This window comes from Ambystoma mexicanum, chromosome 3p, assembly GCF_040938575.1.
Source record: "Ambystoma mexicanum isolate Mex_15411 chromosome 3p, UKY_AmexF1_1, whole genome shotgun sequence".
NCBI lineage: Eukaryota > Metazoa > Chordata > Amphibia > Caudata > Ambystomatidae > Ambystoma > Ambystoma mexicanum.
Window position 1 is genome coordinate 97,106,867 of NC_090925.1, and position 25,824 is coordinate 97,132,690.

Consider the following 25,824-nt stretch of genomic DNA (forward strand, 5'->3'; position numbering starts at 1 on the left):
TTAAGTCATTGAAGCTGGTATATCTCCTGAATGGAAAGTACACATATCTAGCAACACAGAAACCTTTGTGTAAGCATCAAACAGAGCGCTGCCAGATACCAGAAACCTGGTGGAGAGAACACAGTACTGGCCGAAGCAGATTCAAGCCTTACTGGAAAGCCCCACTCCAACAAAGGGGAGCTCCATCCTAGGATCCATTACAAACTGGCTGATGAAAACAGTATTTTCTTTAAATCAATGTAAAAGCATACTCAACGTCTTTGGGAACACAGGCTTGGGCATCACAACTGTCTTCTACATCCTCACAACTGAGCTCATCCTGATCATCTTTTTATTTGATCGTGACAAGTAGTAGAAAACCTGTTCAATGCACCAAAACTGAAACCTGACTTTGGACCTTTATCGTATGGCAATTTTCTACCCATCTCTGATTCATCTATAGACATACATCATTGACAAGGAAGTTGTCTACTGACCAGCTTCTGCAGCAGCCAGCTCTTCTAAAACAAAATGTATGTGTATGCTTTATGATTTAGTTACCAGTGAATGTTTTCAGTGTAAAATGTTTAGGGACTAAGTAGTATGTGATGTTCTTTTGTCTCTTAACTCTTAATTCCATGACTCCTAAAATGCCTTCATGGCTTGTTCTATGGCTCATGGGGGTTTTACATATTTTTTGCTTAACCATGCTTAGGGCATGAAGTTGGAGTGTAATTCAAAGTCATGTTTTTTTTTAAGGTGAGCAGCTAGTCTAATGCATTTTAAATATATTCAGGAAATGGGTAGGAATCACAATTAAGTGCAGAAAATAGCATTTGGTTTGGACTTCTGGGCTTCACTGCAGGTTTATCTTTGCTATGGTACATGCAAGTACATTGCATCAACCAGGTCTCTCACTGTATTCTAACAGTTTGCTCCAAAGGCAATACAGACTCTCCACCCACTCAAAGAATAGGGCCCACATCCAAGCCTATATCTCAGGTGCCACTAACAACATGGACAAACTGTTTAAAATCTGCAAGGAACTCTCCAATCCTACTGCAGTCTCCACATCTCCCCTGCCATCCCTACCCCTCTGTACTTCACTGGCCTCCCAGTTCTTAATCAAAACTCAGGGCATCCTGTCCTCACTCTCCTCTACTCCCCTCCCACCTCCCTCCACAAGTGTCAGGCCTCCCTTGGCCCCCTCTTCCCTTACTTCCTACTCACCCCTTTCTCACCCATAGCACCGGATCAGCTCACTAGAAAAGTCCTTTCTGTGAATGTCTCCTCCAAACAGGTGCTCACCTGCTCCTCCAGAACCTTCAACAACAACATTGCCTCCCTTGGCTGATTTCTGAAATCACTGCTTTGCCTCTGGCTCCTTCCCGCTACCCTCAAGCACTCCCTTGTGCATCCTCTACTCTTCTGACCCCTTCTGCCTGGCTAACTACCACCCTATTACCATTACCCCCTCCCTGGGCAAACTCCTGAAGAGGCTGGTAATTTCCCAACAAAGCCAACACACTGAATCTTATGGTTGTCTCCCCGACCACCAGTCTGGCTTCAGAGCAGCCATAGGCACGGAAACTGCTCTCCTGAACACCTCTGAAGACTTGCTCTCAAATCTCGAATCCAACTCTCCATCCATTCTTATACTTTCTGGATCTTTCCTCTGCCTTCGACACAGTCAATTATGCTACCCGGACAAATCGGCTCTGTGACACCCTTGGCATCACAGGCTTGGCACTTGACCGGTTGAGCTCATTCCTCTCTGACCGATCTTCCCAGGTTCAAGTGGGCCCTTTTCTATTCTCTCACTGTGGCTCTTCAGAATCTACCTTGCCCCTTTGGCCCACCTGATCCCCTCCTTCTCTCCTCACTTCCACTGTTATGCAGATGATACACAGCACTCCTTCAAGCTTCCCTCTACTGCCTCCTCTTCCTCCTCTCTCATCCATGACTGTCCGACTGCTATTCAGGCATGGTGTGCTGCCAATTATCTCTACAGTAATGCCAGTAAGACTGAGATATTTCTCATTGGGACCCCAGCTCCCTCCTTCCCTTCTAACATCTGGCCACCTTCTATGGGTGCCCTCTGCACACCCTCTTGTGAGACACAAAACCTTGGTGTCATCTTTGGCTCCTTTTTCTCCTTCTTTTCTCACAGCTCAGATCTTGCCAAGAAGACCCACTACCAGCTGCACCTCCTCAGAAGCATTATCTCTTTCCTCACCTTCCCCCAGAAACTGAATGTCTCCAGAGCTCTGGTGCTCTCTTGGCTGGACTACTGCAACAACCTCTTCCTCAATCTTCCTTGATCATCCCTTTGCCCCTTCATCTAATCCAGAATAGGGCTGCAAGATTTATCCTTGGCCTCAAGCCCAGGGAATGCATATTTCCACCCCTAAAGTCTCTTCACTGGCTCCCGGTTAATGCTAGGATAAAGTTCAAGACCTTCTGCATCACCAACAAGGCTTTCTGAGGACTGGAACCCTACATCCAACTCTCTCATCCTAACACCTCCCTACCAGTGCCCTTTGGTCTTCTAGCTCCAGCTCTCTGCAGATGAGACGCTTCGATAAGTAGAGAGTAGGGGTATATCTCTCTCCTCAGGCTTGAGCTGGATCTCCTTAAGTTCCAGAATCTCCTCAAGACCCTCCTTTCCCCTACTTCCTTTCCTCTCCCCCTCTCCTGCTAACACTCCTGTATTCCACAGTGACTGGTTGGATGGTTCCCTCTGAGTTCTACAGGGCACCATGCAATCCCCACCCATTCCACCCCCCTCCTCACAGTTAGCATGAGGACCCTCACCCCCTGCACCACATACAATCCCTGGAACCTGCAAGCTATTTCCTCTCCTTAGCACTCACCCTAACCCCTGTGGCCCTCCCCCTCCTACATCCCACCTTTCACTTGAACTCTCTCCCTCTCTCTCTCTACTGCCCTCCCTTCCCACCTTAGCACTTCACATTTTGCACATACCGGCACCCCCACTCTCGTGCACTTCTTGTTACTGCATTTGCACGATCCGAATGTCACAAGGCCTAGTAAGGCCGTTATTGTTATATTTCTCCCGTGTACCCCCCCTTTTTTTGTCTTGTGGTGAATTTGAGTTCCCAAAGGACTCTGGCTATTTGCATTTGAGAAGAACTATTATGCTCAACTGAGCTGCATGGGGATAAACCTTACCCGTAACAGTCAACCCATCACCTATTCACAATTGACTATTATCTGCTGACACCATGGGTACTTCCAATTGACAATGCATCCTTTTAAAAATGTTTGCCTTTCTTGCTGTTTTTGGCAAAAAGAAACCATGGTGATTCTGATAGGTGGTATCTAATGGTTTTTCCGATTGGCTGAGATAGTTTGGGGATTTTCCTTGCATTGTGCAGACCGCTCCAGGCAAACAGTCTTTTCCCACCCTCATCCGCCTACCTTCTAGAGATAGTGAGTATGAGAGGTCTTACCCATCTTTAATAGTGCTTTGCTTGGTACACCGTGCATTTTATGGCTTTGGTGCAAAAAAACTGCAGGCTAAATTTTGCCTGTACATTCTGGCACAGACGCTTCACTCAGCTGATGCTCGGCTTGGCTCAGTGCCTCGTTTTAAGTTCTCTTGATTTGGCATCCTCACTTTCTCAGTGGCCACAGCTTAACTACATAATTCCATCCCTCCTAATCTGCAAACCATTGAAGAGCACCTTACTTTTAATGGAGTCAATTGAAACCTATATTTTTAAGCCCCTTCCTTGCCTCAGCTTAGCTTGCAAGCACCATGATGCCTTCTGTGGCGACGAGAGCTCTATACATTCTTTTTTTTTTTAATAAAACATTTTTATTAGGTATTTATAGCATAAACAAAACAACCAAAAACAAAGGAAAAAAGGCAACTGCAGCAGTTGGGATCATCTCGACCAGACATACAATAGCATTAGGTCATATATCACCATTCACGTATAGCTCGACCTAGACCCATTTGGCATGTGTAGAGAGATACATCACCCGTGTCCATTTACTTTAGGGCCCTCCCTCCTCCCAGGCCCCCCATATTTTGGAAGCTTTTCTGGGGCAGCCTCTTGCATTATAAATTTGTCGTTCAATCATAGCACATGTGTCCATGTCCAGTACCCATTGCTCCAGTGTCGGAGTCTCGGGGACACCCCATTTTTGTGCAATATTACGCTTCATCAGGGCAGTTGCCGTATTCAATAGGAGTTCTTCCCACTTGTTGAAATCACCCTCTCTCGGTGTACCCAGGATTAACACTTTCGGGTCCAGTTCTATCGTGCTAGAGAGTACCCTGGCCAGTTCCCGGCAGCAAGCCTCCCAGAAGGTTTGGATGCGGGGGCATGGCCACAGTATGTGAAAGAAGGTCCCTTCCTCTTCCCCGCATCTAAGACAGTTCGGATTTGTAGCTCTATTCCAGCCAAACAGAGCGGTTCTAGGGTAGTACACCCTGTGAAGGATTTTCAGCTGCACCAGTCTGAGTCTAGAGGAGATGGCCACCTCCCGTGGGTGCATTAGTGCTCGAGTCCAGTCCTCAGGATCGATATCCCCTACATCACTTTCCCATTTGGCCTTTAAACTGGTCAGTTCAGGAGTGGCAAAAGATGTGATGGCGTTGTAAAGGATGGATGTGCATTTGGTGGGGATGTAATCCGGCAATATATTTCGTTCTATGGGCGTATAATCCGGGACATTGTCATCCATCGGTATGTGGATTGCAGGGCATGGGACATTTGCATGTGGTGGTACCTCTCGATGTCTAGGAGTTGAAATGTACGAAGCAATTCCTCAAACGGGGCCAGATTACCGTCTTTTAGGACATCCCCCACTCTAAGAATCCCGGCCCTCACCCAGCATGGCCATGGCCGAAATCGCGCAAACTCCCGCAGGTTGGCGTTTTGCCATAGGGGTTGTGCCGCCGTTATTTTGTTTCCCCACCCCACAAATGTGTGTACATTCCTCCAAATGGTGGTGATGTGTGCCTTCATTGTTGGCGGGCAAGTTCTCGGGGGGGCTTGATACAGTAAGTGTATTGGATCAGTGTCATGCAAGGTCCCCATGTCCGCTCTAATATGGGGTAGTTCCAGATCTCCGTGCAGTAGGTCATTGACCACCCCTAACTGTGAGGCCCAGTAATACGTCTGAAGACGGGGTACTCTCATCCCACCCTCCCAGACCGACCTCTGAAGTGTGGCTAGGGCTATGCGCGGCTGCCCTCCCCCCCATAGAAGCTCTCTGAGAAGGGTCTCCACCCGATCCAATTCAGATTTTGGGATCTGCAATGGGGCGTTTTGAAGGATGTAGAGGAATCGCGGGAGGGCCATCATTTTAAAAAGTGCAGCTCTGCCCATGAGAATCAGGGGGAGACGTTTCCAATGATGGACGTCATTGGAGAAGCGGTCTGTGATTGGTTGGAGATTGTGTACGGCATAATTGGTAAGGTTTGTTGTTATCCAGATCCCAAGATATCGGAAGCCAGATTGCTCCATGCGGTATGGGAATTCCCGAGGGTTAGTCTGTCCCCCCCCTTCACCGGGAAGAAAACGGATTTCTTCCAGTTGATCCTTAGGCCACTGAATTCCCCATATCGAACGAGCATCTGAGTCACAATGGGGCAGGTCTGGGCGGGTTCTCCCAGGTATACCAGGAGGTCATCCGCATACAGGGAGACTCTGTCTTCGTGTCCCTCCGGCCATCTAAATCCCGTCCAGGATGCACTCTGGCGGAGCCATATGGCCAGCGGCTCAATCGCGAGGGCGAAGAGAAGGGGGGAGAAGGGGCACCCCTGTCGCGTGCCTCTGCCCAAGTGGAAGGTTCGAGAGGTCCACCCGTTCACCCTGACCTCCGCCTGGATGTTTGTGTACAGTAGCTTCACCCAACCCAGGAACACTTCGCCAAACCCCATGCGTTCCATGATCTCCCAGAGGCTGTCCCAACGGACCGGGTCGAAGGCCTTCTCGAAGTCGATGCCAGAAGGGCAAGCGAGCTGTCAATGATTGGAGCCCGTTCTAGTGCTAAGTGGAGCCTACGCAAATTCATGCGGTTGACTTGTGTGGCATAAAGCCACACTGGTCCGGGTGTATCAAAGTGTCAGCCACCGGTTGTAGCCTATTGGCTAGAAGCCTAGCGAGGACCTTGGCTTCGCCATTGATCAATGAGATTGGCCTGTAGGAGGCACAATCATCCTGGGGCTTTTCAGGTTTAGGGATGACCACTATAGTCGCCTTGCACAGGTCTGGCGGGAGGGCACCTTGTTCTCGAGTGCCCAATAGCGTTTTATGGAGGGAAGGGGCTACGTTATCCCCGCCCAGCTTCTGCCAGGTTTTGTGTGGAAACGCATTGGGAGCCTGAGTTTTCCCTGTCTGCAATTGTGCTAGTGCCTCGACTATTTCGGTCTCCGAAAGATCAGAGTCCAGGTTTGCCCTCTGTTCTGCTGACAAAGTGGGGAGTGGTATGTCGTACAGATGGGATGGGTCCAGTGTCGAGGTTGGGGCCTGGTATAGTGCCTCATAGAATTGGGCAAAAGCCTCTGATATCTCTGCATCCGACTGGCACCTCACCCCCTGCGGGGTGACGATCTCCCGGACACAGCGTTGTCCCTCATCTCTTCTCTCCAACCAAGCCAGCATTCTGCCTGCCTTGTCCCCGTGCTCGTAAATGCTTGCTCTAGAGTCCCAGTGGGCTTGTTTAGCATTGTCTAATAATAAGTTCCGGAGGCGCTTAGTGGCTCGTTTGAGGGACAGTTGGGTCTGGCGGGATGGGTCAAGGATATGTTCATTCTCCCTTTGGGTCAGTTCTCCCTCCGCCCGCGTTATGTCCTGGAGTCTCTCTTTCTGTTTATTCACTACCCAGGAGATTAGCGTGCCTCGTAGGACCGCCTTGTAGGCTTCCCAAACCACTACCGGATCCTGTTCTCCATTGTCGTTAAGCTCGAAGTACTCGGTGGAGACTTCAGCCAGGTGGTCCACTAACTCGGGGAAGCTCAGGTAGTAATTGTTTAGTCTCCACGTTCTGGGGGGAGAGGCTTTCTGTATGCGGATTTCTACCAGTAGGGGTGAGTGGTCCGAGACGCCTCGGGGGAGTAGGTCAGCCGAGAGCGCCCTGAAAAGGTCCATGTGCGGGAGGAAGAGATAATCGATCCTAGAGAGGGAGCCGTGGGCTCTGGAGTGAAAGGAGTACCCTCTGGTATCCGGGTGCAGCTCTCGCCATAGGTCACAGAGACCCAAGGCAGACGCGAAGTCAAACAGCCTCGTGGGAGTATCCGGATTACGTTGTCTAAGATGGGTGCGGTCGGTGGTGTGGCACATGACGTTGTTGAAATCACCCCCCAGAAACCATTTATGTGGTTGATGTTTGCCTATTAGGACAGTCAATTCATCCAGCAGCTCCTGCCCCAATCCGGGCGGGGAGTATATTGAAACAAACGCGACCCTTTCGCTCCATAGCGTTCCCAGGATTAACGCATAGCGACCCCGGGGGTCCTGTTCCAGGCCTTGGAGAACAAAGGGATTGCGCTTATGTATAAGAATGAGAGTGCCCCTAGATCCCGTTGTGTATCCCGCATGGTAGGCAGTCCTATAATTAGTGCGTTGGAAGAGGGAACAGTTTGATCCCGCTAGGTGCGTTTCTGATAGTAGGGCCACATCGGGGGAGTGTCTGCTGAGTACCTGCTTAATCAGGCGCCTCTTTATCGCAGAGCCCATCCCATTTACATTCCATGTGAGCACCTTGAGGGATTTAAGGCGTTCATTCTGGGTTGAGTGGGATTGAGTGGGTGCCATCTAACAATGTGGTTAAAGGGTTGAGAGGGTGTGCTGCGGGGAGGGTGTCCCCGACTGTGATGATGTGGTGTAGTGTGTGCCGTAGGTGGTGATAATCCTGCTGTCTGGACGGATTGCTGCCTTGTCTTGCCTTGAACCATAACCACCCTCGAAGCATGCAAGGGTGTACTACTCCCGGAGTAACAAGAAACTTTTCCCAACTTTCCTTTCCCTCCCCCACCCCATACTCCACCCCAACACGAAGTACCTGTAGCCCTAACATCGCTGACACTCAACAGAAATAGAGCGTCAGCTTAACAAACCCTTGATCAACCTAATCCAAGGAAGTTGGGGGGGGTGCCGTAACTTTTCCCCAAGTGGGATGGCAGTGTGCCTCCGCAAGCCGCGTAACGTGAGGCATAAGGGCCATGCTCCAGTTTCTGTAGCATCACTCTACACATTTCGCATGTTCAGTTCCGCTTCTGCCCGTGGGATCTGGTTATTCGTCGGGGGGCCAACCGGTGTCAGTCCCCCTCCTTCGGCCGGTTCGGTGAGGGTGGTTGGTCTGGTATCGGACGTTGGTCCGCTGGTGGTCTAGGATTTCTGCCCCTGCTGGTTCGGGGTGCCGTCCAGTCCCCCTCGATATGCTTCTCCGCCCATCGCCAGGCTTCCTTAGGATCGGTAAAATGGACCGTTGTGCCATTATGATAAATTTTAAGTTGGGCAGGAAAGAGTAGGCAGTATTTGACTCCTAGCACTTGGAGTTGTTTTTTTAGCTTTTCGAAGGATTGCCTCACCTTCTGCACGTCTCTCGGTTAGTCCGGGAAAAAGGCTATCTTGGAGCTATTGTAGGTGATAGTGGCTTTGGTTCGTGCAAGGTGGAGCAGTGTGTCGCGGTAGTTTAGCAGCTTTGCTATCACCGTTCGTGGGGGAGCGCTGGGGACTGGTCTGCCTGTGGGTATTCGATGTGCCCTCTCTATAGAAAAGAATTTGGAAAAGGATTGCTGGTCGAACAGGTCCATCAGCAACTGCTCCAGGAAAAGCTCCTTACAAGGACCCTCCTATACATTTTGTTATAGATGGTATCTCACCCCGGAGAGGTTGCACCATATGTCTGCCGATTATTCAGCTACCTGTTGGCAGGGTTGCGATGCTGTAGGCTTTCTCTTTCATATGGTGTCAGTGTGTGGGAAGGTGAGCCTCTTCTGGAAGGAGTTGCTCTCTAATATCAAGGACATCAGAGGATGAACACTTCCCATGGACCCACGGGCAATAGTGTTGGGTGACACGACAGCTGGGTCATTCCCCTATTCCCCTTTATGAGCCCAATGGGCACTCTAGTTGGTCATCTCCTTCTGGCTGTGAAACTGACTATTGCTCAACATTGGAAGTCCAAGGATTGCTTATTAGTCCAGATGTGGTGAGTAAACATATGGCACACCCTGTTTGCAGACAAAATCAAGCCGCTGTGTGAAGGGCAGTATGGCACATATATCACTGTTTGGAAGCTGTTTATTGATTTTGCTAAGAGAAATCTTGAGGTGGTTGCTAAGCCTCCTCTGATGCAGCACTTCTCACTGTTTCTGATCTTGGGGTAGCCAAATGGGGTTATAGGTCAAAGGGTAGAAAAAAAGTGTTGAATGCCAAAAGGGTCGAGTCAATTCGACTGAAAAAAAGGATTGCATTTTTTTGTAATTAACACCCGTTTGTGGGGTAAAAAAACCCTTTTAAAGCTACACTAGAGCAAAAAAAAATATATTTTTTAAAAATTCGATCCTTTGGTTTTCGATCGAATGTACTCGACCTTTTTGCATCGACGTTTTTGCTTTCGACCCTTTAACTGGACACCACCAGCGCATGCAGCGCATGGGGTGCAGGGTGATGGAAACTGCAATCTGTCTTTACTATGTACCATAGTTGTATCACTGAAGACTTTGTTACCAGGTACCCTAGAAAAGTGCTTGCCATGCATATTGATTTGCTGTTTCCCACAGTGTGTTAAATAAACATTTTTGGAAACAAAAGAAAGGAGGCAGTGTTAAACCATCCAAATGCAGGTGTAGGAGACAGCAGCATAGGCAGACTGGCATGGGGTGTGGCCAAGCACTGTCAGGCATAATTCAGAAATCCTTAGTATTTACCAATTTATATCCGTATCGGGCAGTGTGCCAGATTAGAGTCAGATTAGAGCCTTTCTAGTAGGGAAAAGTATTCATTATTTTCCTGTAAATGGTGAGTGAGGGGGTAAAACGTGGTTCAGGATGGAGCAAGTTCCAGGTGCATAGGGCACCACCAGGCCAAGGATGTGTGTACCTGTGCATTTCATGACAAGAGATGATGAATAGTAACATTTAATACAATTGGGCTCATTATAACCAGGCCCGTCGCATGTTTGCCAGTGGGGTGGAGGTAATTCTGCCACCCTACCGGCAACAATAGCTGGTATTACCGCCACTGGTATTACTGTTGCCAGTAACACTGGCAAATCGATTTACAACCCTTACTGGCACTCATAATCCAGCGGTAAAACCGCCGGACTCAGTGCCGGTAACAGAGTTACCATTTGCCCGGATCCTGGAGGAATTACCACTAGGATACCGGCAAACTTATAATGAGGCCCAATGACTTTGCAGAAACCACAAACTTTGGCTTTGGTGGGGCTTGTTTTTCAGTTACTGTAATTATTACACTAGAGTAAAGGTGTCCACATCTATTAAGATAAGAATACTTGTAATTACTTATTTCCTGCACCTGTGGTTGACTGCTTAACGTTTCTCACTTTTAACCTTGAAATGTGTCCCATTGTGAATTTGTTTTGATCTATGTGCAATGGTGATGAAACCTTAATAACAGATAACTTTTAATTGCATTTGTTCTGTGGATGCTAGTTAAATTCTACCCTTGTCCAGCTGTGGCAACATGTCCCTGTAGATTCAGAGCAGATATAACCCTCCTTCTGGCTGCTTGTTCTCTGACTCATTTTTTAATCCCCTGTTTTCTTTGCACCTGCTTGCAGCCCCTTCCCCTGAAAACAGCTGTCTGCCGTTCTATTACAGATGTGGCTGCTTCTTGAAATGGTATTTGAAGTGCTGGATAGTTGAAGCACTTGGGATTCTACAATTAGGGGAGTTCCGCCTGCAACTGCAGACGGATGTTGACTGTTGTCTTTTGACTGGTGAGTAGACCTTATCCTAGAACCTGCAATTTCCTGCTAAAATAATGTGCGACAGTATTAGAGACGGGCAAGCCTTTGAAAACTCAGGCAAGGCTCAAGCCACATCTGGCTCAGGCTTGGCTTAAGGTCATGGTGTTTGGACTGCGACTCCCATGATCCCTCACCTTTGATTATGCTGGCCAGGGCTGATAGGAGTTGTAGTGCAAAACATATCGAAAGAAAAAGGTCGCAGCCCCCTGCCCTACACCCTTTCTTGCTGTCTGCTTTGTCAGCCAATAGTAACCTTTCTGGTAAACTTCCTGTGCAGGTTTTGTCAGGTTTAAATGCAGTTTACTTTCCTTTAGAAGAAGGTTAACTTTCATGTTAGCTAAAGGTTTAACATGACCTTGCACAGTCCCTAAACCAAGAAACAGTTTCATGTTTCAATTGAGAAACTGAACTAAAAAGTCACAGGCATCATATCACCCATCACTGATGGAAGACAGTGCCACGCAATGTGCATGTTATCATAATTTGCACAACATTCCCACCTATGTGGGTCCCATAACACACTATCAAGAAGATTTAAAAATTGGCAAAGATGAATCGCAGACACACGTCTGATCACTGTGTGATGTATTTGGGATGAGTATTGAGACCTGAACAAAGTAATCCCTGTGCCCGAGGCCCTGAGATAAGTTGTAATGCCAGCGAGTTTTAGAACCCTCAATGTGTTCCAGGATAAACATAAGATTCCCTTTGAGACCTGTTTTTTTCTTTTCGTTTTGAGACTTGCCGTCCCAAATATGTAATTCAAAAAGAAAAACTGCACATGCCCCAACCGGAAGGAGTAGGCAGGGCTGAACACTCTGCTCATATTTTTTTTAAATGTCTGTTTTATTAGTGTTTTACGATTTACCATCAACCTAGAACACTACCATTAAAACATTTTTACAAATAAAAAATATAGCATATCTGCAGATATTGTCAAAACTAACTGATGCAATAAAATATCACATTCATTCCAAATACATCCTATTGAATCCAATCATCTCAATATGAAAAATTCATCCAAAGGAATTATTATTTATTGCTGCAGTGTGTGCTCTGCTAGTGCGTGCCATGTGCGCCCACAAAATGGCGACCTACTCTTAGAACGATAGACCTGTTATAATTCAACAATAATAATAGAAAATAAGAAAGATAATAACACCAACTGCACCTGGCTGTGGCCTCGTGTCGATTGCCGAGTTAGTGCTCTATCTCATTTCTCACTTGCTTTCTCTTGCTCTGTCTCCCTCTATATCTCTGCACTGCCTCTCTCTCTCTCTCTCCCTCTCTCCCTCTCTCTCTCTCTGTTTCTCTCTCTCTCTCTCTCTCTGTCTCTCTTTCTCTCTCTCTCTCTCTCTCTCTGTCTCACTCTCACTCTATCACACCGTGTGTCACTTCAGATTTTCAGGTGCCCTTTTTTTGGTGTAGTCAGGTTGCCGCCACTGTCTCTCTCGCTGTAGATGCCGTCTGTTTCTCTCTCTCTCTCTGTTTTGATGTGGTTGGTCTTTCAGTCTCTTTCTATCTCTCTCTCTAACCCCTCTCTCTCAGTTTCAATCACCCGTGGTATCTCTTTCTCTCACCTCTATCTTACTCCATTTCTCAATCTCTCCTTCTCTCTCTTTCTGTCTCTCTTTCTTTTTTTTTTAAATTTATTTATTTATAAGATTGACACATAGGTAAACAAGCAAATCGATTAATATAATTAAAACAAAGCAATTAAGTACACGCAGAATATAATATACAAATAACCATCAAAGAACTAGTACAAACTCATAAAATCACCCCAAATCCTTTCATGTAATCTCAACTTCCCTTGTCGCTTATAAATCACCCTCTCCATGGTTGCAAGCCCAGACACCCCCTCAATCCAGTCCTCCACAATCGGTGCAAACCGTGTCTTCCAGCCCCTCAGAACCAGTTTCTTGCCCAAACTAGCACCACGGAGCAGAAACTTCTTCCGTGAAACAGAGAGATCCTCTAGCAACTCACCTCCCCCCAAAATCATCATCATGAAATCCAACTCAACATCCAAATTCAAAACACGTAAACAGACACAACAAACATCATGCCAAAATCCCCGCACACGCACACATTCCCAAAGCAGATGTTCCAAACTTCCCAATCCATTTCCACAACACCAGCAATCATCTGAATCAATCATCCCTCTCTTGAACATTCGTTCTGGACACCAAAACACTCTATTGAGTATCTTTACTTGTCTCGATCGTTCCTCCAAATTAATAGCACAAAGCTTAACATTCGCACACATGTCAAACCACATCTCAGGCGAAATCTCACACCCCAATTTCCTCCCCCACTCATCCCTCAATCCAGAATTCTCCTCATAAGCAGACACAATACTATTGTAAATCCTGCTAGCAATTGAACAACCACCTGGCTCCCTCTCCTTAAGAAAGAGGTTCACCATTGCACCCCCTTGCTCCACTACATCACCTATACATCTTTCTCCTCTCTCTGTCTCCCTCTCTCTCTCCTCTGTCTCTCTCTCTCTATCTCCCTATCTGTCTCTACCTCTCTCTCTCTCCCCTCTCTCTCTCCCATGTCTCTCTATCTCCGTCTCTCTCTCTCTCCCCTCTCACTCTTCCCTCTCTCTCCTTTCCCTACCCATGTCTCTATCTCCCTGTCTCTACCTTACCCCCCTCTCTCTCTTTCTCTTTCTCTCTCTCTCCTCTATCACCATCTCTCTGTCTCCTCTCTCGTCCTACCTCATCCCCTGTTACTGTGGTCTTGCAGGCTCTGCCACTCTGTCTCTATGTGTTAGTGCAGTTCTTCTGAAAGTTAATTCTCTCTATTACGCTGGTCCGTTGTTCTCTCTCTGTACCCCCTCTCTCTCAGTTTCAATCACCCTTCGTGTGTGTGTCTCTCTCTCTCGCCATGTATCTCTACCTCTCTCCTCTCTCTCTTCCCCCTCTCTCTCTCGCTCTTCTCTCTCTATCTCCTTCTCTCTCCCTCTCTTTCTCTGTCTCTCTCCCTTTCTCTCTCCCTTCTATTTCTATCTCCCCTCTCTCTCACGCCATCTCTCTAGCTCCCTCTCTCACCTTATCTCTCTCTCTGTCTATCCTCTGTCTCTCCTCTCTATATGTCCCTCTTTCTCTCTGTCTCCCCTTTCTCTCACCATCTCTCTCTCTGTCTCCTCTCTCTTCCTTCCTCTTCCTCTGTTACTGTGGTCTGCCAGGCCATGTCACTCTGTTTCTATGTGTCAGTGGAGCTCTTCTGAAAGTGAATTCTCTCTATTACACTGGTCTGCTGTTCTCTCTCTCGACCCCCTGTCTCTCAGTTTCCGTCACCCTTCGTGTGTGTGTGTGTCTCCCTCTCTCTCGCCATCTCTCTCTGTCTGTCTCCTCTCTCTCTCGCCAGCTTTCTCTGTCTCCTCTCTCTTCCTACCTCATCCTCTGTTACTGTGGTCTTCCAGGCCCTGTCACTCTGTCTCCACGTGTAAGTGCAGCTCTTATGAAAGTGAATTCTCTCTGTCAATATGATATGGTGTCCTCTCTCTCTACCCCCTGCCTCACAGTGTTTTAATCACCTTTTCTCTCTCTCTCTCTCTCTCTCTCTCTCTCTCTCTTTCTCTATCCTCTCTCTGTATCCCTCTCTATCCCCCGGTCTCTCTCTCGCTCGCTCTCTCTCCATCTCTCTCTGTCTCCTACCTCCCTCTCTATCTCCTCTCTCCGTATCCCTCTCTCTCTCCCTCTCTCCTATTTCTCCCTGCCTCTCTCTCTCCCCTCCAGAAATTGCAGATGTTACAAAATAATGCATCCAGGATTGTTATGAACACATCACTGCTCCCATTTTGTGTCCTCTCCACTGTCTCCACTGTACCTGCTAGAATCAAATTCTAAATGTCGATTCTGGCTCATGAATGCATTCCTGGCAACACCCCATGCTGTCTGGCGGATAGCCAGAAAATCTGCTCTCTGAAAAGCCGTCCGCACGTAGTGCAATTTAACTTTGGCTCTAACTAGATTCAACGTGACCTCAGCTGGAGGTAAACGTTTTCTGTACAAGGACCAATGATCTGGAATAAGCACCCAGATTATCTGAATAAAAAGTGCATCATTTCACAAAAATCTTTAAAGACAGTTTTATATCGTTTACATCTTTGATTTCATCTAGGTTTCCAGAGGCTGCCCAGGGGTTCACCTTCATTATACCAGCCCTACATGTCTTTGGATTCTGAACGTTATATACAAATATTTAACATAATATAATACAGTATATGCTAGCATTGCCACTGTAAGAACACGTTCAAGTTGGTCATGCCAAATAATGTTGCATACCATATTCTTATAAGGAGTGTTGTTGATAGTCAAACTGCCAAGTGGGATCAAATCCAAGTCACTATGAAATAACAGCCTCACCGAAGCCAACCTACTGCGTCATGTATAACAACAGCAGTGAACGCTCATATATGGCTGTTATGTAAGAATAGGTGTAGTAACACTGTGTGAGACTACACAAGACTTATCTGCTTGGTATTAGGTAACACACCTTTTGGTATAGGTCTGTACTACACAAGTTGGTAGTGTGACTGAGCAGCCAGGCCTATCTCAAGACAGGTAAATGTGAGCTGTAGAGCTGTAGCAAATAAATTTGTAAATACAGGTAACCAAGTAACACTTACACTAATGGTTTCAGTTATAAATAATTATTTATTTAGTTAATATCAATTTTTAAGTAAGCATGCGTTAAAAAGGCAATGTATGTAACAAGGTAAATTACTTTATAATTCTTTTCAGTTTAGTGGTTACTCTTTAGAGATGCTTTTTACACACTTCCTACACCCTGAGGTCACTTCATTCACAAGGACAGTAATGGCAGTCATATAATGTTTTTATTTATGTATGTATTTATTTGTTTGTTTGTTTATTGCATTTGTTACATGCCCAGACCCATGGGTATCACGGCGAGGTTACAGAGAGCTTAAAGTTACATACATTGTAAAAGCCAAAAGTGGTGCAGTTATGTTGGCAAAAGAATGCATAGCATGGAGAAAAATAAGTAATTACAGTTATTACACAATGAAGAACAATAAACATGCATGTAGACCTATTTACAAAAGTGTTGAGGTGGCTAATTCCTATTGGTATTGGTTAAATAGCCAGGTTTTCATCAGTTTTTTGAAATTGTTAAGCATTTCCTCATTTTTGATAGTAAGCAGAAAGGAGTTCCAGTGTTTAGGGGCTAGGACTTTGAAGCTAGAGCCCCCTGCTCTGGTGTTTTTATAATGGGGTATTGACAATAAAGAGTGGTTATTAGATCTTAGATATCTGGTGGTTGTTTTTTATGGTGATAACATGGTTTAAGTATATGGGTGCATTTTCCAGTAGGCATTTGAATGTGATGCATAGAGTTTTGAAAATGACTCTGGCTTTAATGGGTAGCCAGTGGTGCTTTCTTCTGATTTTGGATATATGGTCTGATTTTCTTATTCCAAGGGCAGCCCGCGGAGCTTTATTTGGTATCAGTTGCAGCTTATTGAGGTTGGTGATGGAGGTACCGAGTAGTAGTACGTTGCAATAGTCAAGTCTGGATAAGATCAAGACCCTGGCTAATGTGATGCAGTTGGAAGGTGTTAAGATTTGGCGGCTGAGGGAGATCAGTTTGGAGGCGTAGGATGTGGAGGATGAGAGTGCACTGATGTGTTTGGTAAAAGTGAGGTTCGAGTCCAGTTAAACTCCTAGGGCCTCATTAGGACCCAGGCGGTAAGGGGTTTACGGCGGCGTAAACAACGCTGACCCTTACCGCCTGATTCCGAGGTCCCTTAGTGCCATGGAGGATTTAACACCTGCTTTTAGCAGGTGTTAAAATCCATGGCGCTAAGGGACCTTGTTGTTAATTACGCCACCGTAATTTACGGTGGCGTAATTAACGCCTTCCCCACTACCATTATGCCCTACGGGGCAAAAATGGGAATGGGGAAGGGTAAATGGGTTAATGGGGACTTACCGCCCCGCCAACCTCGGAATGGGGCGGTAAGTCCGCCAACCACCATGGCGTAAACGTAGTTTACGCCATGGTGGTAAAGGTACGACCCAGGCAGTAACTTACCGCCTGGTTCGTAATGAGGCCCCTAGTGTCTTAACGTGTTTCAGCACCGGGGTGGAGGTGCCGCCTATGTTGATGGCGTCGTAGTCTGGATGAAGGGCATTGATTTTAGATTGGGAGCCCACTGTGAGAATCTCTTTCTTCTCATCGTTAAGGCAGAGGCTGTTTAGGGCCATCCAGTTTTGGATTATGGAGTAGATTTTGTTGATAGTGAACGTATCTTGGATGTAGTCCCCTGAGAGTGGAATAAGGATCTGGGAGGCATCTGCAAAATTAGTGTAGATGACACCCATGCCGCCCAGCGCTGAGAAAAGGAGCTTTGTGTATGCATTATAGAGTGTAGGGGATAAACAGGAGCCTTGAGGGACACCTATGGGGACTTGTATGGGATCTGCAGCTGCTTGCTTATAGACATTCTAGATGTTCGGTCTGCCAGGAAGGATTTAATACACGCGGTGGCAACCTTGGATAAATTGAAATCTTTGGCTAATATGGATCAAAGTTTGTTGTGATCCACAAGGTCGAACGCTGCACATAAGTCCAGTAGGAGGAGGATGTAGAGTTTTCCTGAGTCTCTGATGGTGTCCATTTGGATTTTGAGATCCAGGAGGGCTGTTTCAGTACTATGGTTTGGATGAAAGCAGGATTGTCTAGTGCGAAGGAGTAGGTTCTGTTCCAGATGTGCTTGGACTTGGTTGTATGCAATTTTGTCGAGAATTTTTAGTAAAAACGGAACTGTGGTTATCGGGATGTAATTCTTGGGCACCGTGGGGTAGAGGGTGTTTTTATTTTATTTGCAAAGGGGTGACCCAAGCTTCCTTGATGGTGGTTGGGACCACATTTTTATCAAAGGAGGCATTTATGAACGTAGTGATGATGGGAGTCAAATCACACTGAACACACTGCAGATTCTGAGGTTGCAGAAAGAAAGGTTTAAGGAAGGAAAAAGGTTAAAAAGGTTCTCAGTATAGATCATGACACTTACATCTTCCAATGGGATCTAGACAAGCCTTTCCCAGCAAAAACAGTCTAAAACAAGTTACCACCTCTGAGGCACAGAAATATCAAAGTCAATGGACAATCAGGGTCTGCAAGGAACCAGGATAGCCAAAGTCAATTGGAGCACAGTCTATGGGGCTGAGGCACTTCTTAGATAAAACATTTTGCACAGAGTTAGAGAGTTTGTAGAAATCACTTATAGGGTCACAAGGTGTGAAGCCTGTGAAAAGCAGAGTTGACATCAACTCTTAGGTAAGCTAATGTAATTCCCAACTGAGAAGAACACAGCTTAAAAGACAATGAGGTAAGTACCCCAAGTCTAAACGGTAGCTCTGGTTAGAAGAAGAGTGGTCCAGCTGGGTTCTGTCCTGTTGAAGTGATGCAAACCCTAGTTTCCTGAGCCTCTGTCATGGGGACAAGAGGGAGGATGTCTGGAGGGATCCTGCAGTGGCAATTTGGAGGTTGTCTGTCGCTACAGGCTCTTTTCGGTTCAGCAGCACTTTGCGTTTTCAGCGCTTGGTAAACAGCACCGTCATGGATTTCAGATACCGCTTGGGCTTCCTTCACTCCTTGGGTCCTGCCCCCTGCTGCAGGGAATCAAACTCGGATTGTCCTGCTTCTGGAGGGTCCATAGGAGACTCCTGGAGCTTCTGGACAGTTTTCCGACGTTGAACTCGACTACAGATTTCATAACCCCTGGCACTCGGTTCTTGCTACAGCGAAGAAGTACAGCCAGTCAGGGAAGATGGTCCAGTGGAGTTTGTCTCTGGGTTAACTGGTCCCACTAACCCAGCGGAAGAAGTCGTCCCTTCCGGAGCTTCTCTATCAAATTGAAAAAGGAATTTCAGCACAGCAGCAGGGCTTCACCGGGCAATTCAAAGGTCCAGGAGGATGCAGCAAGCTTCGTTCATGGTCTCTTCATCAGGTGTTTCTCCCAGTGGTCGACTCTGCCAATAGCCCCCAAATCCTCCCCTTTTAAGCAGGTTTCTCCCATTCATGCACAGCCTAGGCTGTCAATCACATAGCAGGGTGGCTGTCCCGAAAGCACAGCCAGCCAGCCAATCAGGACTGTTTGCATTCAAGAACTCCTAGAGACAAAGGACAGGAGAGGTTTTGGAACTTCCCTCACATCCTGCCTTTCCACACACACTGGAGCCAGACGCAGGCTGCAAGGCTGAAACTCGCCAAAGCAAAACAAACACAGGGCTCAAACCTGGCTCAACACACAGAGTAAAACCCAAGGAAGACCTCAAAAACAGAAAGTGGAGTAAAAAGAAGACCAGGGCCATACAAACAGAAATGGTCACCCATGGGTGTTGTACTGCAGCTGAGGATTCAGCCTGCAGTAGAAAAGCACAATGGCAGGAAAATTAAACCACTGCCACCAGCCATTTAAAGTGGTGAGCGTAGCATAACCAATGTTACATGAAAATGTAGGATAGGAGGCTACTAGGCAACCCCCCAGCACTCCACATAAAATGGGGTGTACTGCACCTACAAAGTGAAAAGGTAAGTGAAGTCAATTTCACTTTACTATTCTTGGGAACGGTAGTCCACACAAGAAAGGGTATTCAAACCTTCTGAGAAATCTAAAGGACTTCTCGGTGCCACTGCATTGCAGGTGCTGTGTGTCACCATACAAAAAGTAGATGCCTATGAAGTTTGTCATACTCCAAAAATGAAGGATGCACATAATCGAAATCAGGTCAATACACATGCGAGAGTGAGAAAAAGATATCACTCAGTCCAAGGTTCAAATTAAAAAGTCCTAAAGTCCAGCAAAAGAGCTGGGGGTCTCTAAGGTTGAAGTGAATTAGCACAGAAATGAGAATTCTCCCTATCAAATGGCACATCGCAACATGTGTTTGTCTCTTGCCAACTCCTTCTAAACCTTTGGCTTGCCAGATGCTTTGGACAACAACTCCCATCAGACTTAGCCAGCGTAGTCAAAGGTAAGGGTGCATGGGAGTGGTAGTCCAACATATCTGGAACACCATTAATTGCAAACCCCTGTTCTAAAGTAAATCCACGATCTTTGTAAATGTCAAAGACCCTTGTCACTTCCTGTGATCTCACAGTGAAGTGGATCAGATGCAAATGAGAGAGCTCTGAATCTCCAAGCACGTTTTCCAGCTGGAATGATTGCATTAACAAGTGACTGTGTTCTTTTTAGCTGCATGGACGCTCTCTACGAATGTGCCTTGTCTGCATGGTATTTTTCTTGTTTCACTGTCTTTCAGGTTCTTCCATTGGCCTGTTCTTCACTCACACTTATGCTTGTCACCCAGCACTTATTGGCCTCTCCCATCTTGCATTTTCCCTTTGCCCTGCTCCTTTGCATGTACTCTGATCTGAATGACCCATGACCTTGGAACGAGCAGCTCTTTGTTACCGGCCTTTGTCTTGTCTCCTCCACCCCCATTTTGGAGTAACACAAAGTAACCATATTTTGCAGTTAGCGCTGTACAAATTAATAATAATTATCAAAATAAATACATTTTGTGCCCAGGACCTTGAGCATCCTAGCCTCTGTCCTGCACGTTACTTTCATGCATGTACATGCAGAATGTTTTGCATTGGCGGATGCAACTGCAACACACCCTGAAAGCATTATGAAGCCAGTGGTCCATGTGACACCCCAAAGTAAATGCTGCGGTGTAGAGAGGGAAGAGCGGAAGGGGCTGGGGGCTCACCCTGAGGTCCCAGCACACGAGCCCATCTTGAGGAATAAATCAATGCCAGTGACAGCTGGCAAAGGAATGCAATGGGATCAGGGCTTTAATTTGGCTACGTTAATGGACACAATTTTAAGCAGAATTTACTAGAGCTCAAACACTTGCTCGCTTACACACACTCATACCACATACACATCAATCTGTCTCACACAGCGACATTGTCAGTGTTCTGCTCTCAGACTCACTCGTGCATACACTTTGGGCCTCATTGCCAGTTTGGCCACTTTTTTGGGAAGTAACGGAATTACCACCATGTCTACAGTACTATCGGTTTTGGGGTTTGATCTGGAAGTAGAAGTAATGCTGGATGTAAATCCTCCACTTTAAAGCCACATATCAGGGTATTTACTGCACAAATTACCGCTGTTCTTTGAAGTTATGCTATTTAGGTTATACATTTAAGCCCTTTTCTCGATGGGAATAATATGAGCTCCCAGTGGCAGAGCCCCAGCGCCCATAGTGAACGCGGCAGCAGTATCTCTCCCACTCTCTCTAGTTCTCCCTCTGTGTTGCAGTCTCCTTCTTTGTGTACATCTCCCTCTGTCTCTGTGGACATCTATCTTTTGTCTCACCCTCTCTCTATCTTTCCTGCTATCTCTCCTTCTGTGTGTCTCTCAGTCTTTTTCTCCCTCTCCCCCCTCTCGCTATCCGTCCCCCCACTCTGGCTCAAATTCCTTGTTTTACTCTTTCGCTCCCTCGCCCTCCCCTTTTTCTTTTTTCTTCTCTTTATCTCTTCTGCTCCCTCCCTCTGCACCTGTCTCATGCCCCCCCATCTCTGTCCCTGGTATGCCAGTTATATCCCGCTCCCTGGTATACCTGCTATATCCTGCTCCCTGGTATGCCTGTTATATCCCGCTCCCTGGTATACCTGCTATATCCCGCTCACTGGTATGCCTGTTATATCCTGCTCCCTGGTATACCTGCTATATCCTGCTCCCTGGTATACCTGCTATATCCTGCTCCCTGGTATGCCTGTTATATCCGGCTCCCTGGTATATCTGCTATATCCTGCTCCCTGGTATGCCTGTTATATCCCGCACCCTGATATACCTGCTATATCCCACTCCCTGGTATGCCTGTTATATCCTGCTCCCTGGTATACCTGCTATATCCTGCTCCCTGGTATACCTGCTATATCCTGCTCCCTGTTATGCCTGTTATATCCCGCTCCCTGGTATACCTGCTATATCCCGCTCCCTGGTATGCCTGCTATATTCTGCTCCCTGGTCTGCAGGAGTGGATGATGCCTCTGTGAGAATGTTGATGAGTGCCTGGGATGTTTGGTTGTAAGGTCTGTCAGTTGGACAGAGCTAACCTGGGAGGTGGGTGTCAGTGGGTCCCCTCTGGGGCTTTGCCCCTCAACTGAGTCACCTACATGTGTCATGTTAAATAAAGGAACCTGTGTGAACATACCTGCTGCCTCCTGAAGTTCTTCATTACAACACTCCCTTTCTCTCTTGCTCTGTCTGTATGTCTCTTCCTTTAAGTCTCCCTCAGTTTCTCTCGCGCTTCATCCCACTGTCCCTCACTCTATGTATCTTTCTCTCTCTCTCTCCCCATCAATCTCTCTTTCTCTCTCTCTCTCTCTCTCTGTCTCTCTATCTGCATTTCTCTTACTCTAACTCTTCTTTTCGTTTTCTCTCCCTCTGTCTTTTCATTTGTGTGAGGGAAGGAGGGGATGAGTGTGAGTTGTGGCTATCACCATCCATAGACCCTCACTGTGTTTTATTAATTGTGCTGTGCGTTGTAAAGGTAGGAGCCTTGCTGACGTTTGGAACAGAGAAGCTTCAAGGGGGACCTGGGGTTGTATATTTTTGGTTACCAGATTTTCAAAATCACGAACCAGGGCAGGGCAACAACGTTAACTAGGAAAACAATTTGACAGTCTGGCAACACATAAATAGTGGTACAGCTCAGTAGTGCAGGAGAAGGTAGCTGAAAAAAGGGTGTCCCCTAGTTTGTAATGTCATAACTTTGGCACAGATTATATGAGTTACTGCTTTAAATGTAATAGAAAATGTGCCGGTGCACAATACCTTTGTCCTGTCATTCAGGGGAATGTGTAGGCTGAGATCCACTATGACTGGCAGTTCCTATCAGGGTTCCAAATGGCCAGAGGTGTTTTCTGCAGATGCCCTGCACCCCGCCTTCTCCACTGCAACCCCCACTCCCGAAATACAGTGATTGCTCCTTGTAGGATAGGGCCAACACAACCATTGCTGACAGCAGCGTGACCAGAGAAAGAAATACAAAAATCTTGTTGGAGGGGACAAGGGTGGCTGAGTTCTTATGCTTACACCTAGATTGAGAGCAGTACTGACAAAGTCCTCCCTTGAGATGTGGGCTGGCCAGGTATTTGGAGACATACATTGTCAACGCATGTGTCCTACAGAAATGTCACCACCACACTAAGTGTGCATTGTCCATACAGGGATGGTGCCAGGGCTGTTTAAGGCTGGGTAGAGGGTGCCACGAATGGGACACACCATGTAAGAGACCAGAGAAAAGACCAGGCTGCAGGCTCTATAATTGTGTTTAATTTTATGTTGAGTAATACTAAATGCTTGTGCATACTGTACCAAATGTGTGGATTCACCAGAACTACCAACCAATCAATGTCCAGCACACAAAATTAAGCATTGCCTTGATGCTCTCAGAAAAAAACAAGATTACTGGCTTTAATGTGAGCATGAACCTTTCTAAGAAGGGATAGCATTTTGAGAGACACAATAGTGTGCATTCTCATCATTGGAATCAATTAAATATGAACATAATATGTGTACTTACTTTGCAAACTGGATATTGTTAAAGTTGTGTAATAGTCATATCTAATTATACCTTCTAGCATATTGTGTAGTGATAATACGAAAGTTGCTCTTCTCCATAGACCAAAACATATTCAAACTACCACATATATTATTTCCTGTTGTTCTTTTCTGCAATACTCCTATGATGAAGAGGGAGGGGACAAACACAAACAATGAGAGTTCCTGGCTGCTTTGCATTTTGAGCATTTTGAGAATATACAATTGACTGCCAAGCTTTATATTTGACAAGCATGTTTATGATTAAAGGGTTTCATGCTTCAGTCAGTAAGAACATGATGCATGCTGGCCTTGGTGCTCATTTAGTTTTTCACAACACTCACCCTAACATTAAAGTGTTTGTAGAAATGAACAGGATATAGTCAATCAGACAGTCTCGGATTTCGATGGGAAGATAAAATGGATGTGTCATCTGGCCTGATGTCCTCTTTTTTCGCTCTCTCCCTATAACTGGAATCCTTACCAGGTTTTAGATAAAGATGGGCTGAGTGGAGGTGCCATTCGGGAAAGGATGTCTTTGTGTTTGAGGCTGTATGCAATGCACAAGACATTGTGAGAGAATTATAGGTATATGGAATTGCTTTGCTGTGGTCTTTCATGCAAGATGCCACCATCTTCTAAGTGAAGTAATAATGTTTTGATATGATATGGCATTTTTAACGCGCCTATACACACGTTTTTCAAGGCATGACGAGGCAAGGGAGGGGGAACAGAGGGAGGACAGAGACAACGATCTTACTAGGCCAAGTGAGATTGAGATTGTGCAAGTGCAGGGTGTAGGGGAGGGGAAAAGTGCGAGGGGGAAGAGGAGGTGGGCAGTGCTGTACATGGGATCCAACCAATGACAAGAAGTGCGGCCAGCAGGTGGCAGGTACAAGGTAAGTTCAGAGATGAGGTGTCCAAACGTGCAGGTAGGTGGACTGTAGGGTTACAGATACAGACCCAAGTGCAAGGGTTGCTGGAAGGCAGTGTGGGTGTGCAACTGGGCAGTTAAGTACCTGGGCCCGTGATCAGAGGGTAGCCAGGCGACCAGTGCAGTATCAGCCAGTAAATCAGCAGGGGAGAGGAAGAGAGAAGGTAGAAGCAAAGAGGAAGGTCTTGAGGTGCTTCCGGAACTGGAGATGGTTCTCCTCAAGTTTCAGAGAGACAGGTAGGCTGTTCCAGAGGGAGGCACCTGCCAAAGAAAGTGATCTACCAACCACCAACTCGTTGCTTGGAGAAGTGACTGGCCCTGAAGAGGTGTAGGAGCGAATAGCTTGAGTAGGAAGGTATTTACGAAGAGAGAGTTGTAGGTATTAAGGGCCGAGGCCCCAGAAGGCCTTGTGGACAATGCAGAGGGTCTTGAACGTAATCCTTGCAGCCACTGCGAGCCAATTCAGAGATTTCAGTGCTGGAGAGTTACAAACCCTGGGCTTGAGTCCAAGAACAGGTCTTGCAGTCCTGTTCTGAATGAGTTGCAGAGGACGCAGAGTAAAAACAGGCAGATTTTGAAAGAGGATGTTGCAGTAATCCAGCCAATAGACAACCAGAGCTATATAGACAGTAAGCTTCTGGACGAAGGAGAGGGAAGGAAGAATACCTCTGAGGAGATGCAGTTGGTAGTTTGACTTCTTAGAGACGTTTGAGATGTGAGGAGAAAAGGAGAGTGTGGAGTCAAAGATGACTCTGATGTTCTTAGCCTCACAGGTGGGAGCAGGAAGAGGGCAAAGGGAGGCTGGCCAGAGAGTGACAGGAATTAAGGCAGAGATCATTGGCGGAACACCACTCCTGGATAGCAGACAGAAAGTCAGAGAAGAGGTGGCAGAGGGGAGCCTGAAAACGAGCTGAGTGGCATCAGCATAGCACTGACAGTTGGAGCAAAAAGCAGCAATGTGGTGGAGGAGAGGTGCCAGGTATTTGTCAAAGAGCCAGGGAGAGAGGTTAGACCCCTGGGGAACACCACAGGTAGAGAGTGAGATTGAGGAAGGTAAGGACCCAGTTGGACCTGGGAGGATCGATCAAAGGGGAAGGAGGTCAGCCAGGCCATGGCCTGATCAGTGATACCCAGGTTATCACAGAGACAGTTGAGCAGGATGACATGATTTACTGTGTCAGAGGCAGAAGAGAGATAAAGTAAGATGAGATCAGAGTGGAGACTAGAATCACGGTTAGAGAGCAGGTCTTCACAGATGTTCAGGAGAGCAGTTTCCGTGCTTCTGGCTGCTCTAAAGCCAAACTGATAGTCATGGAGCCAACCAACAGAA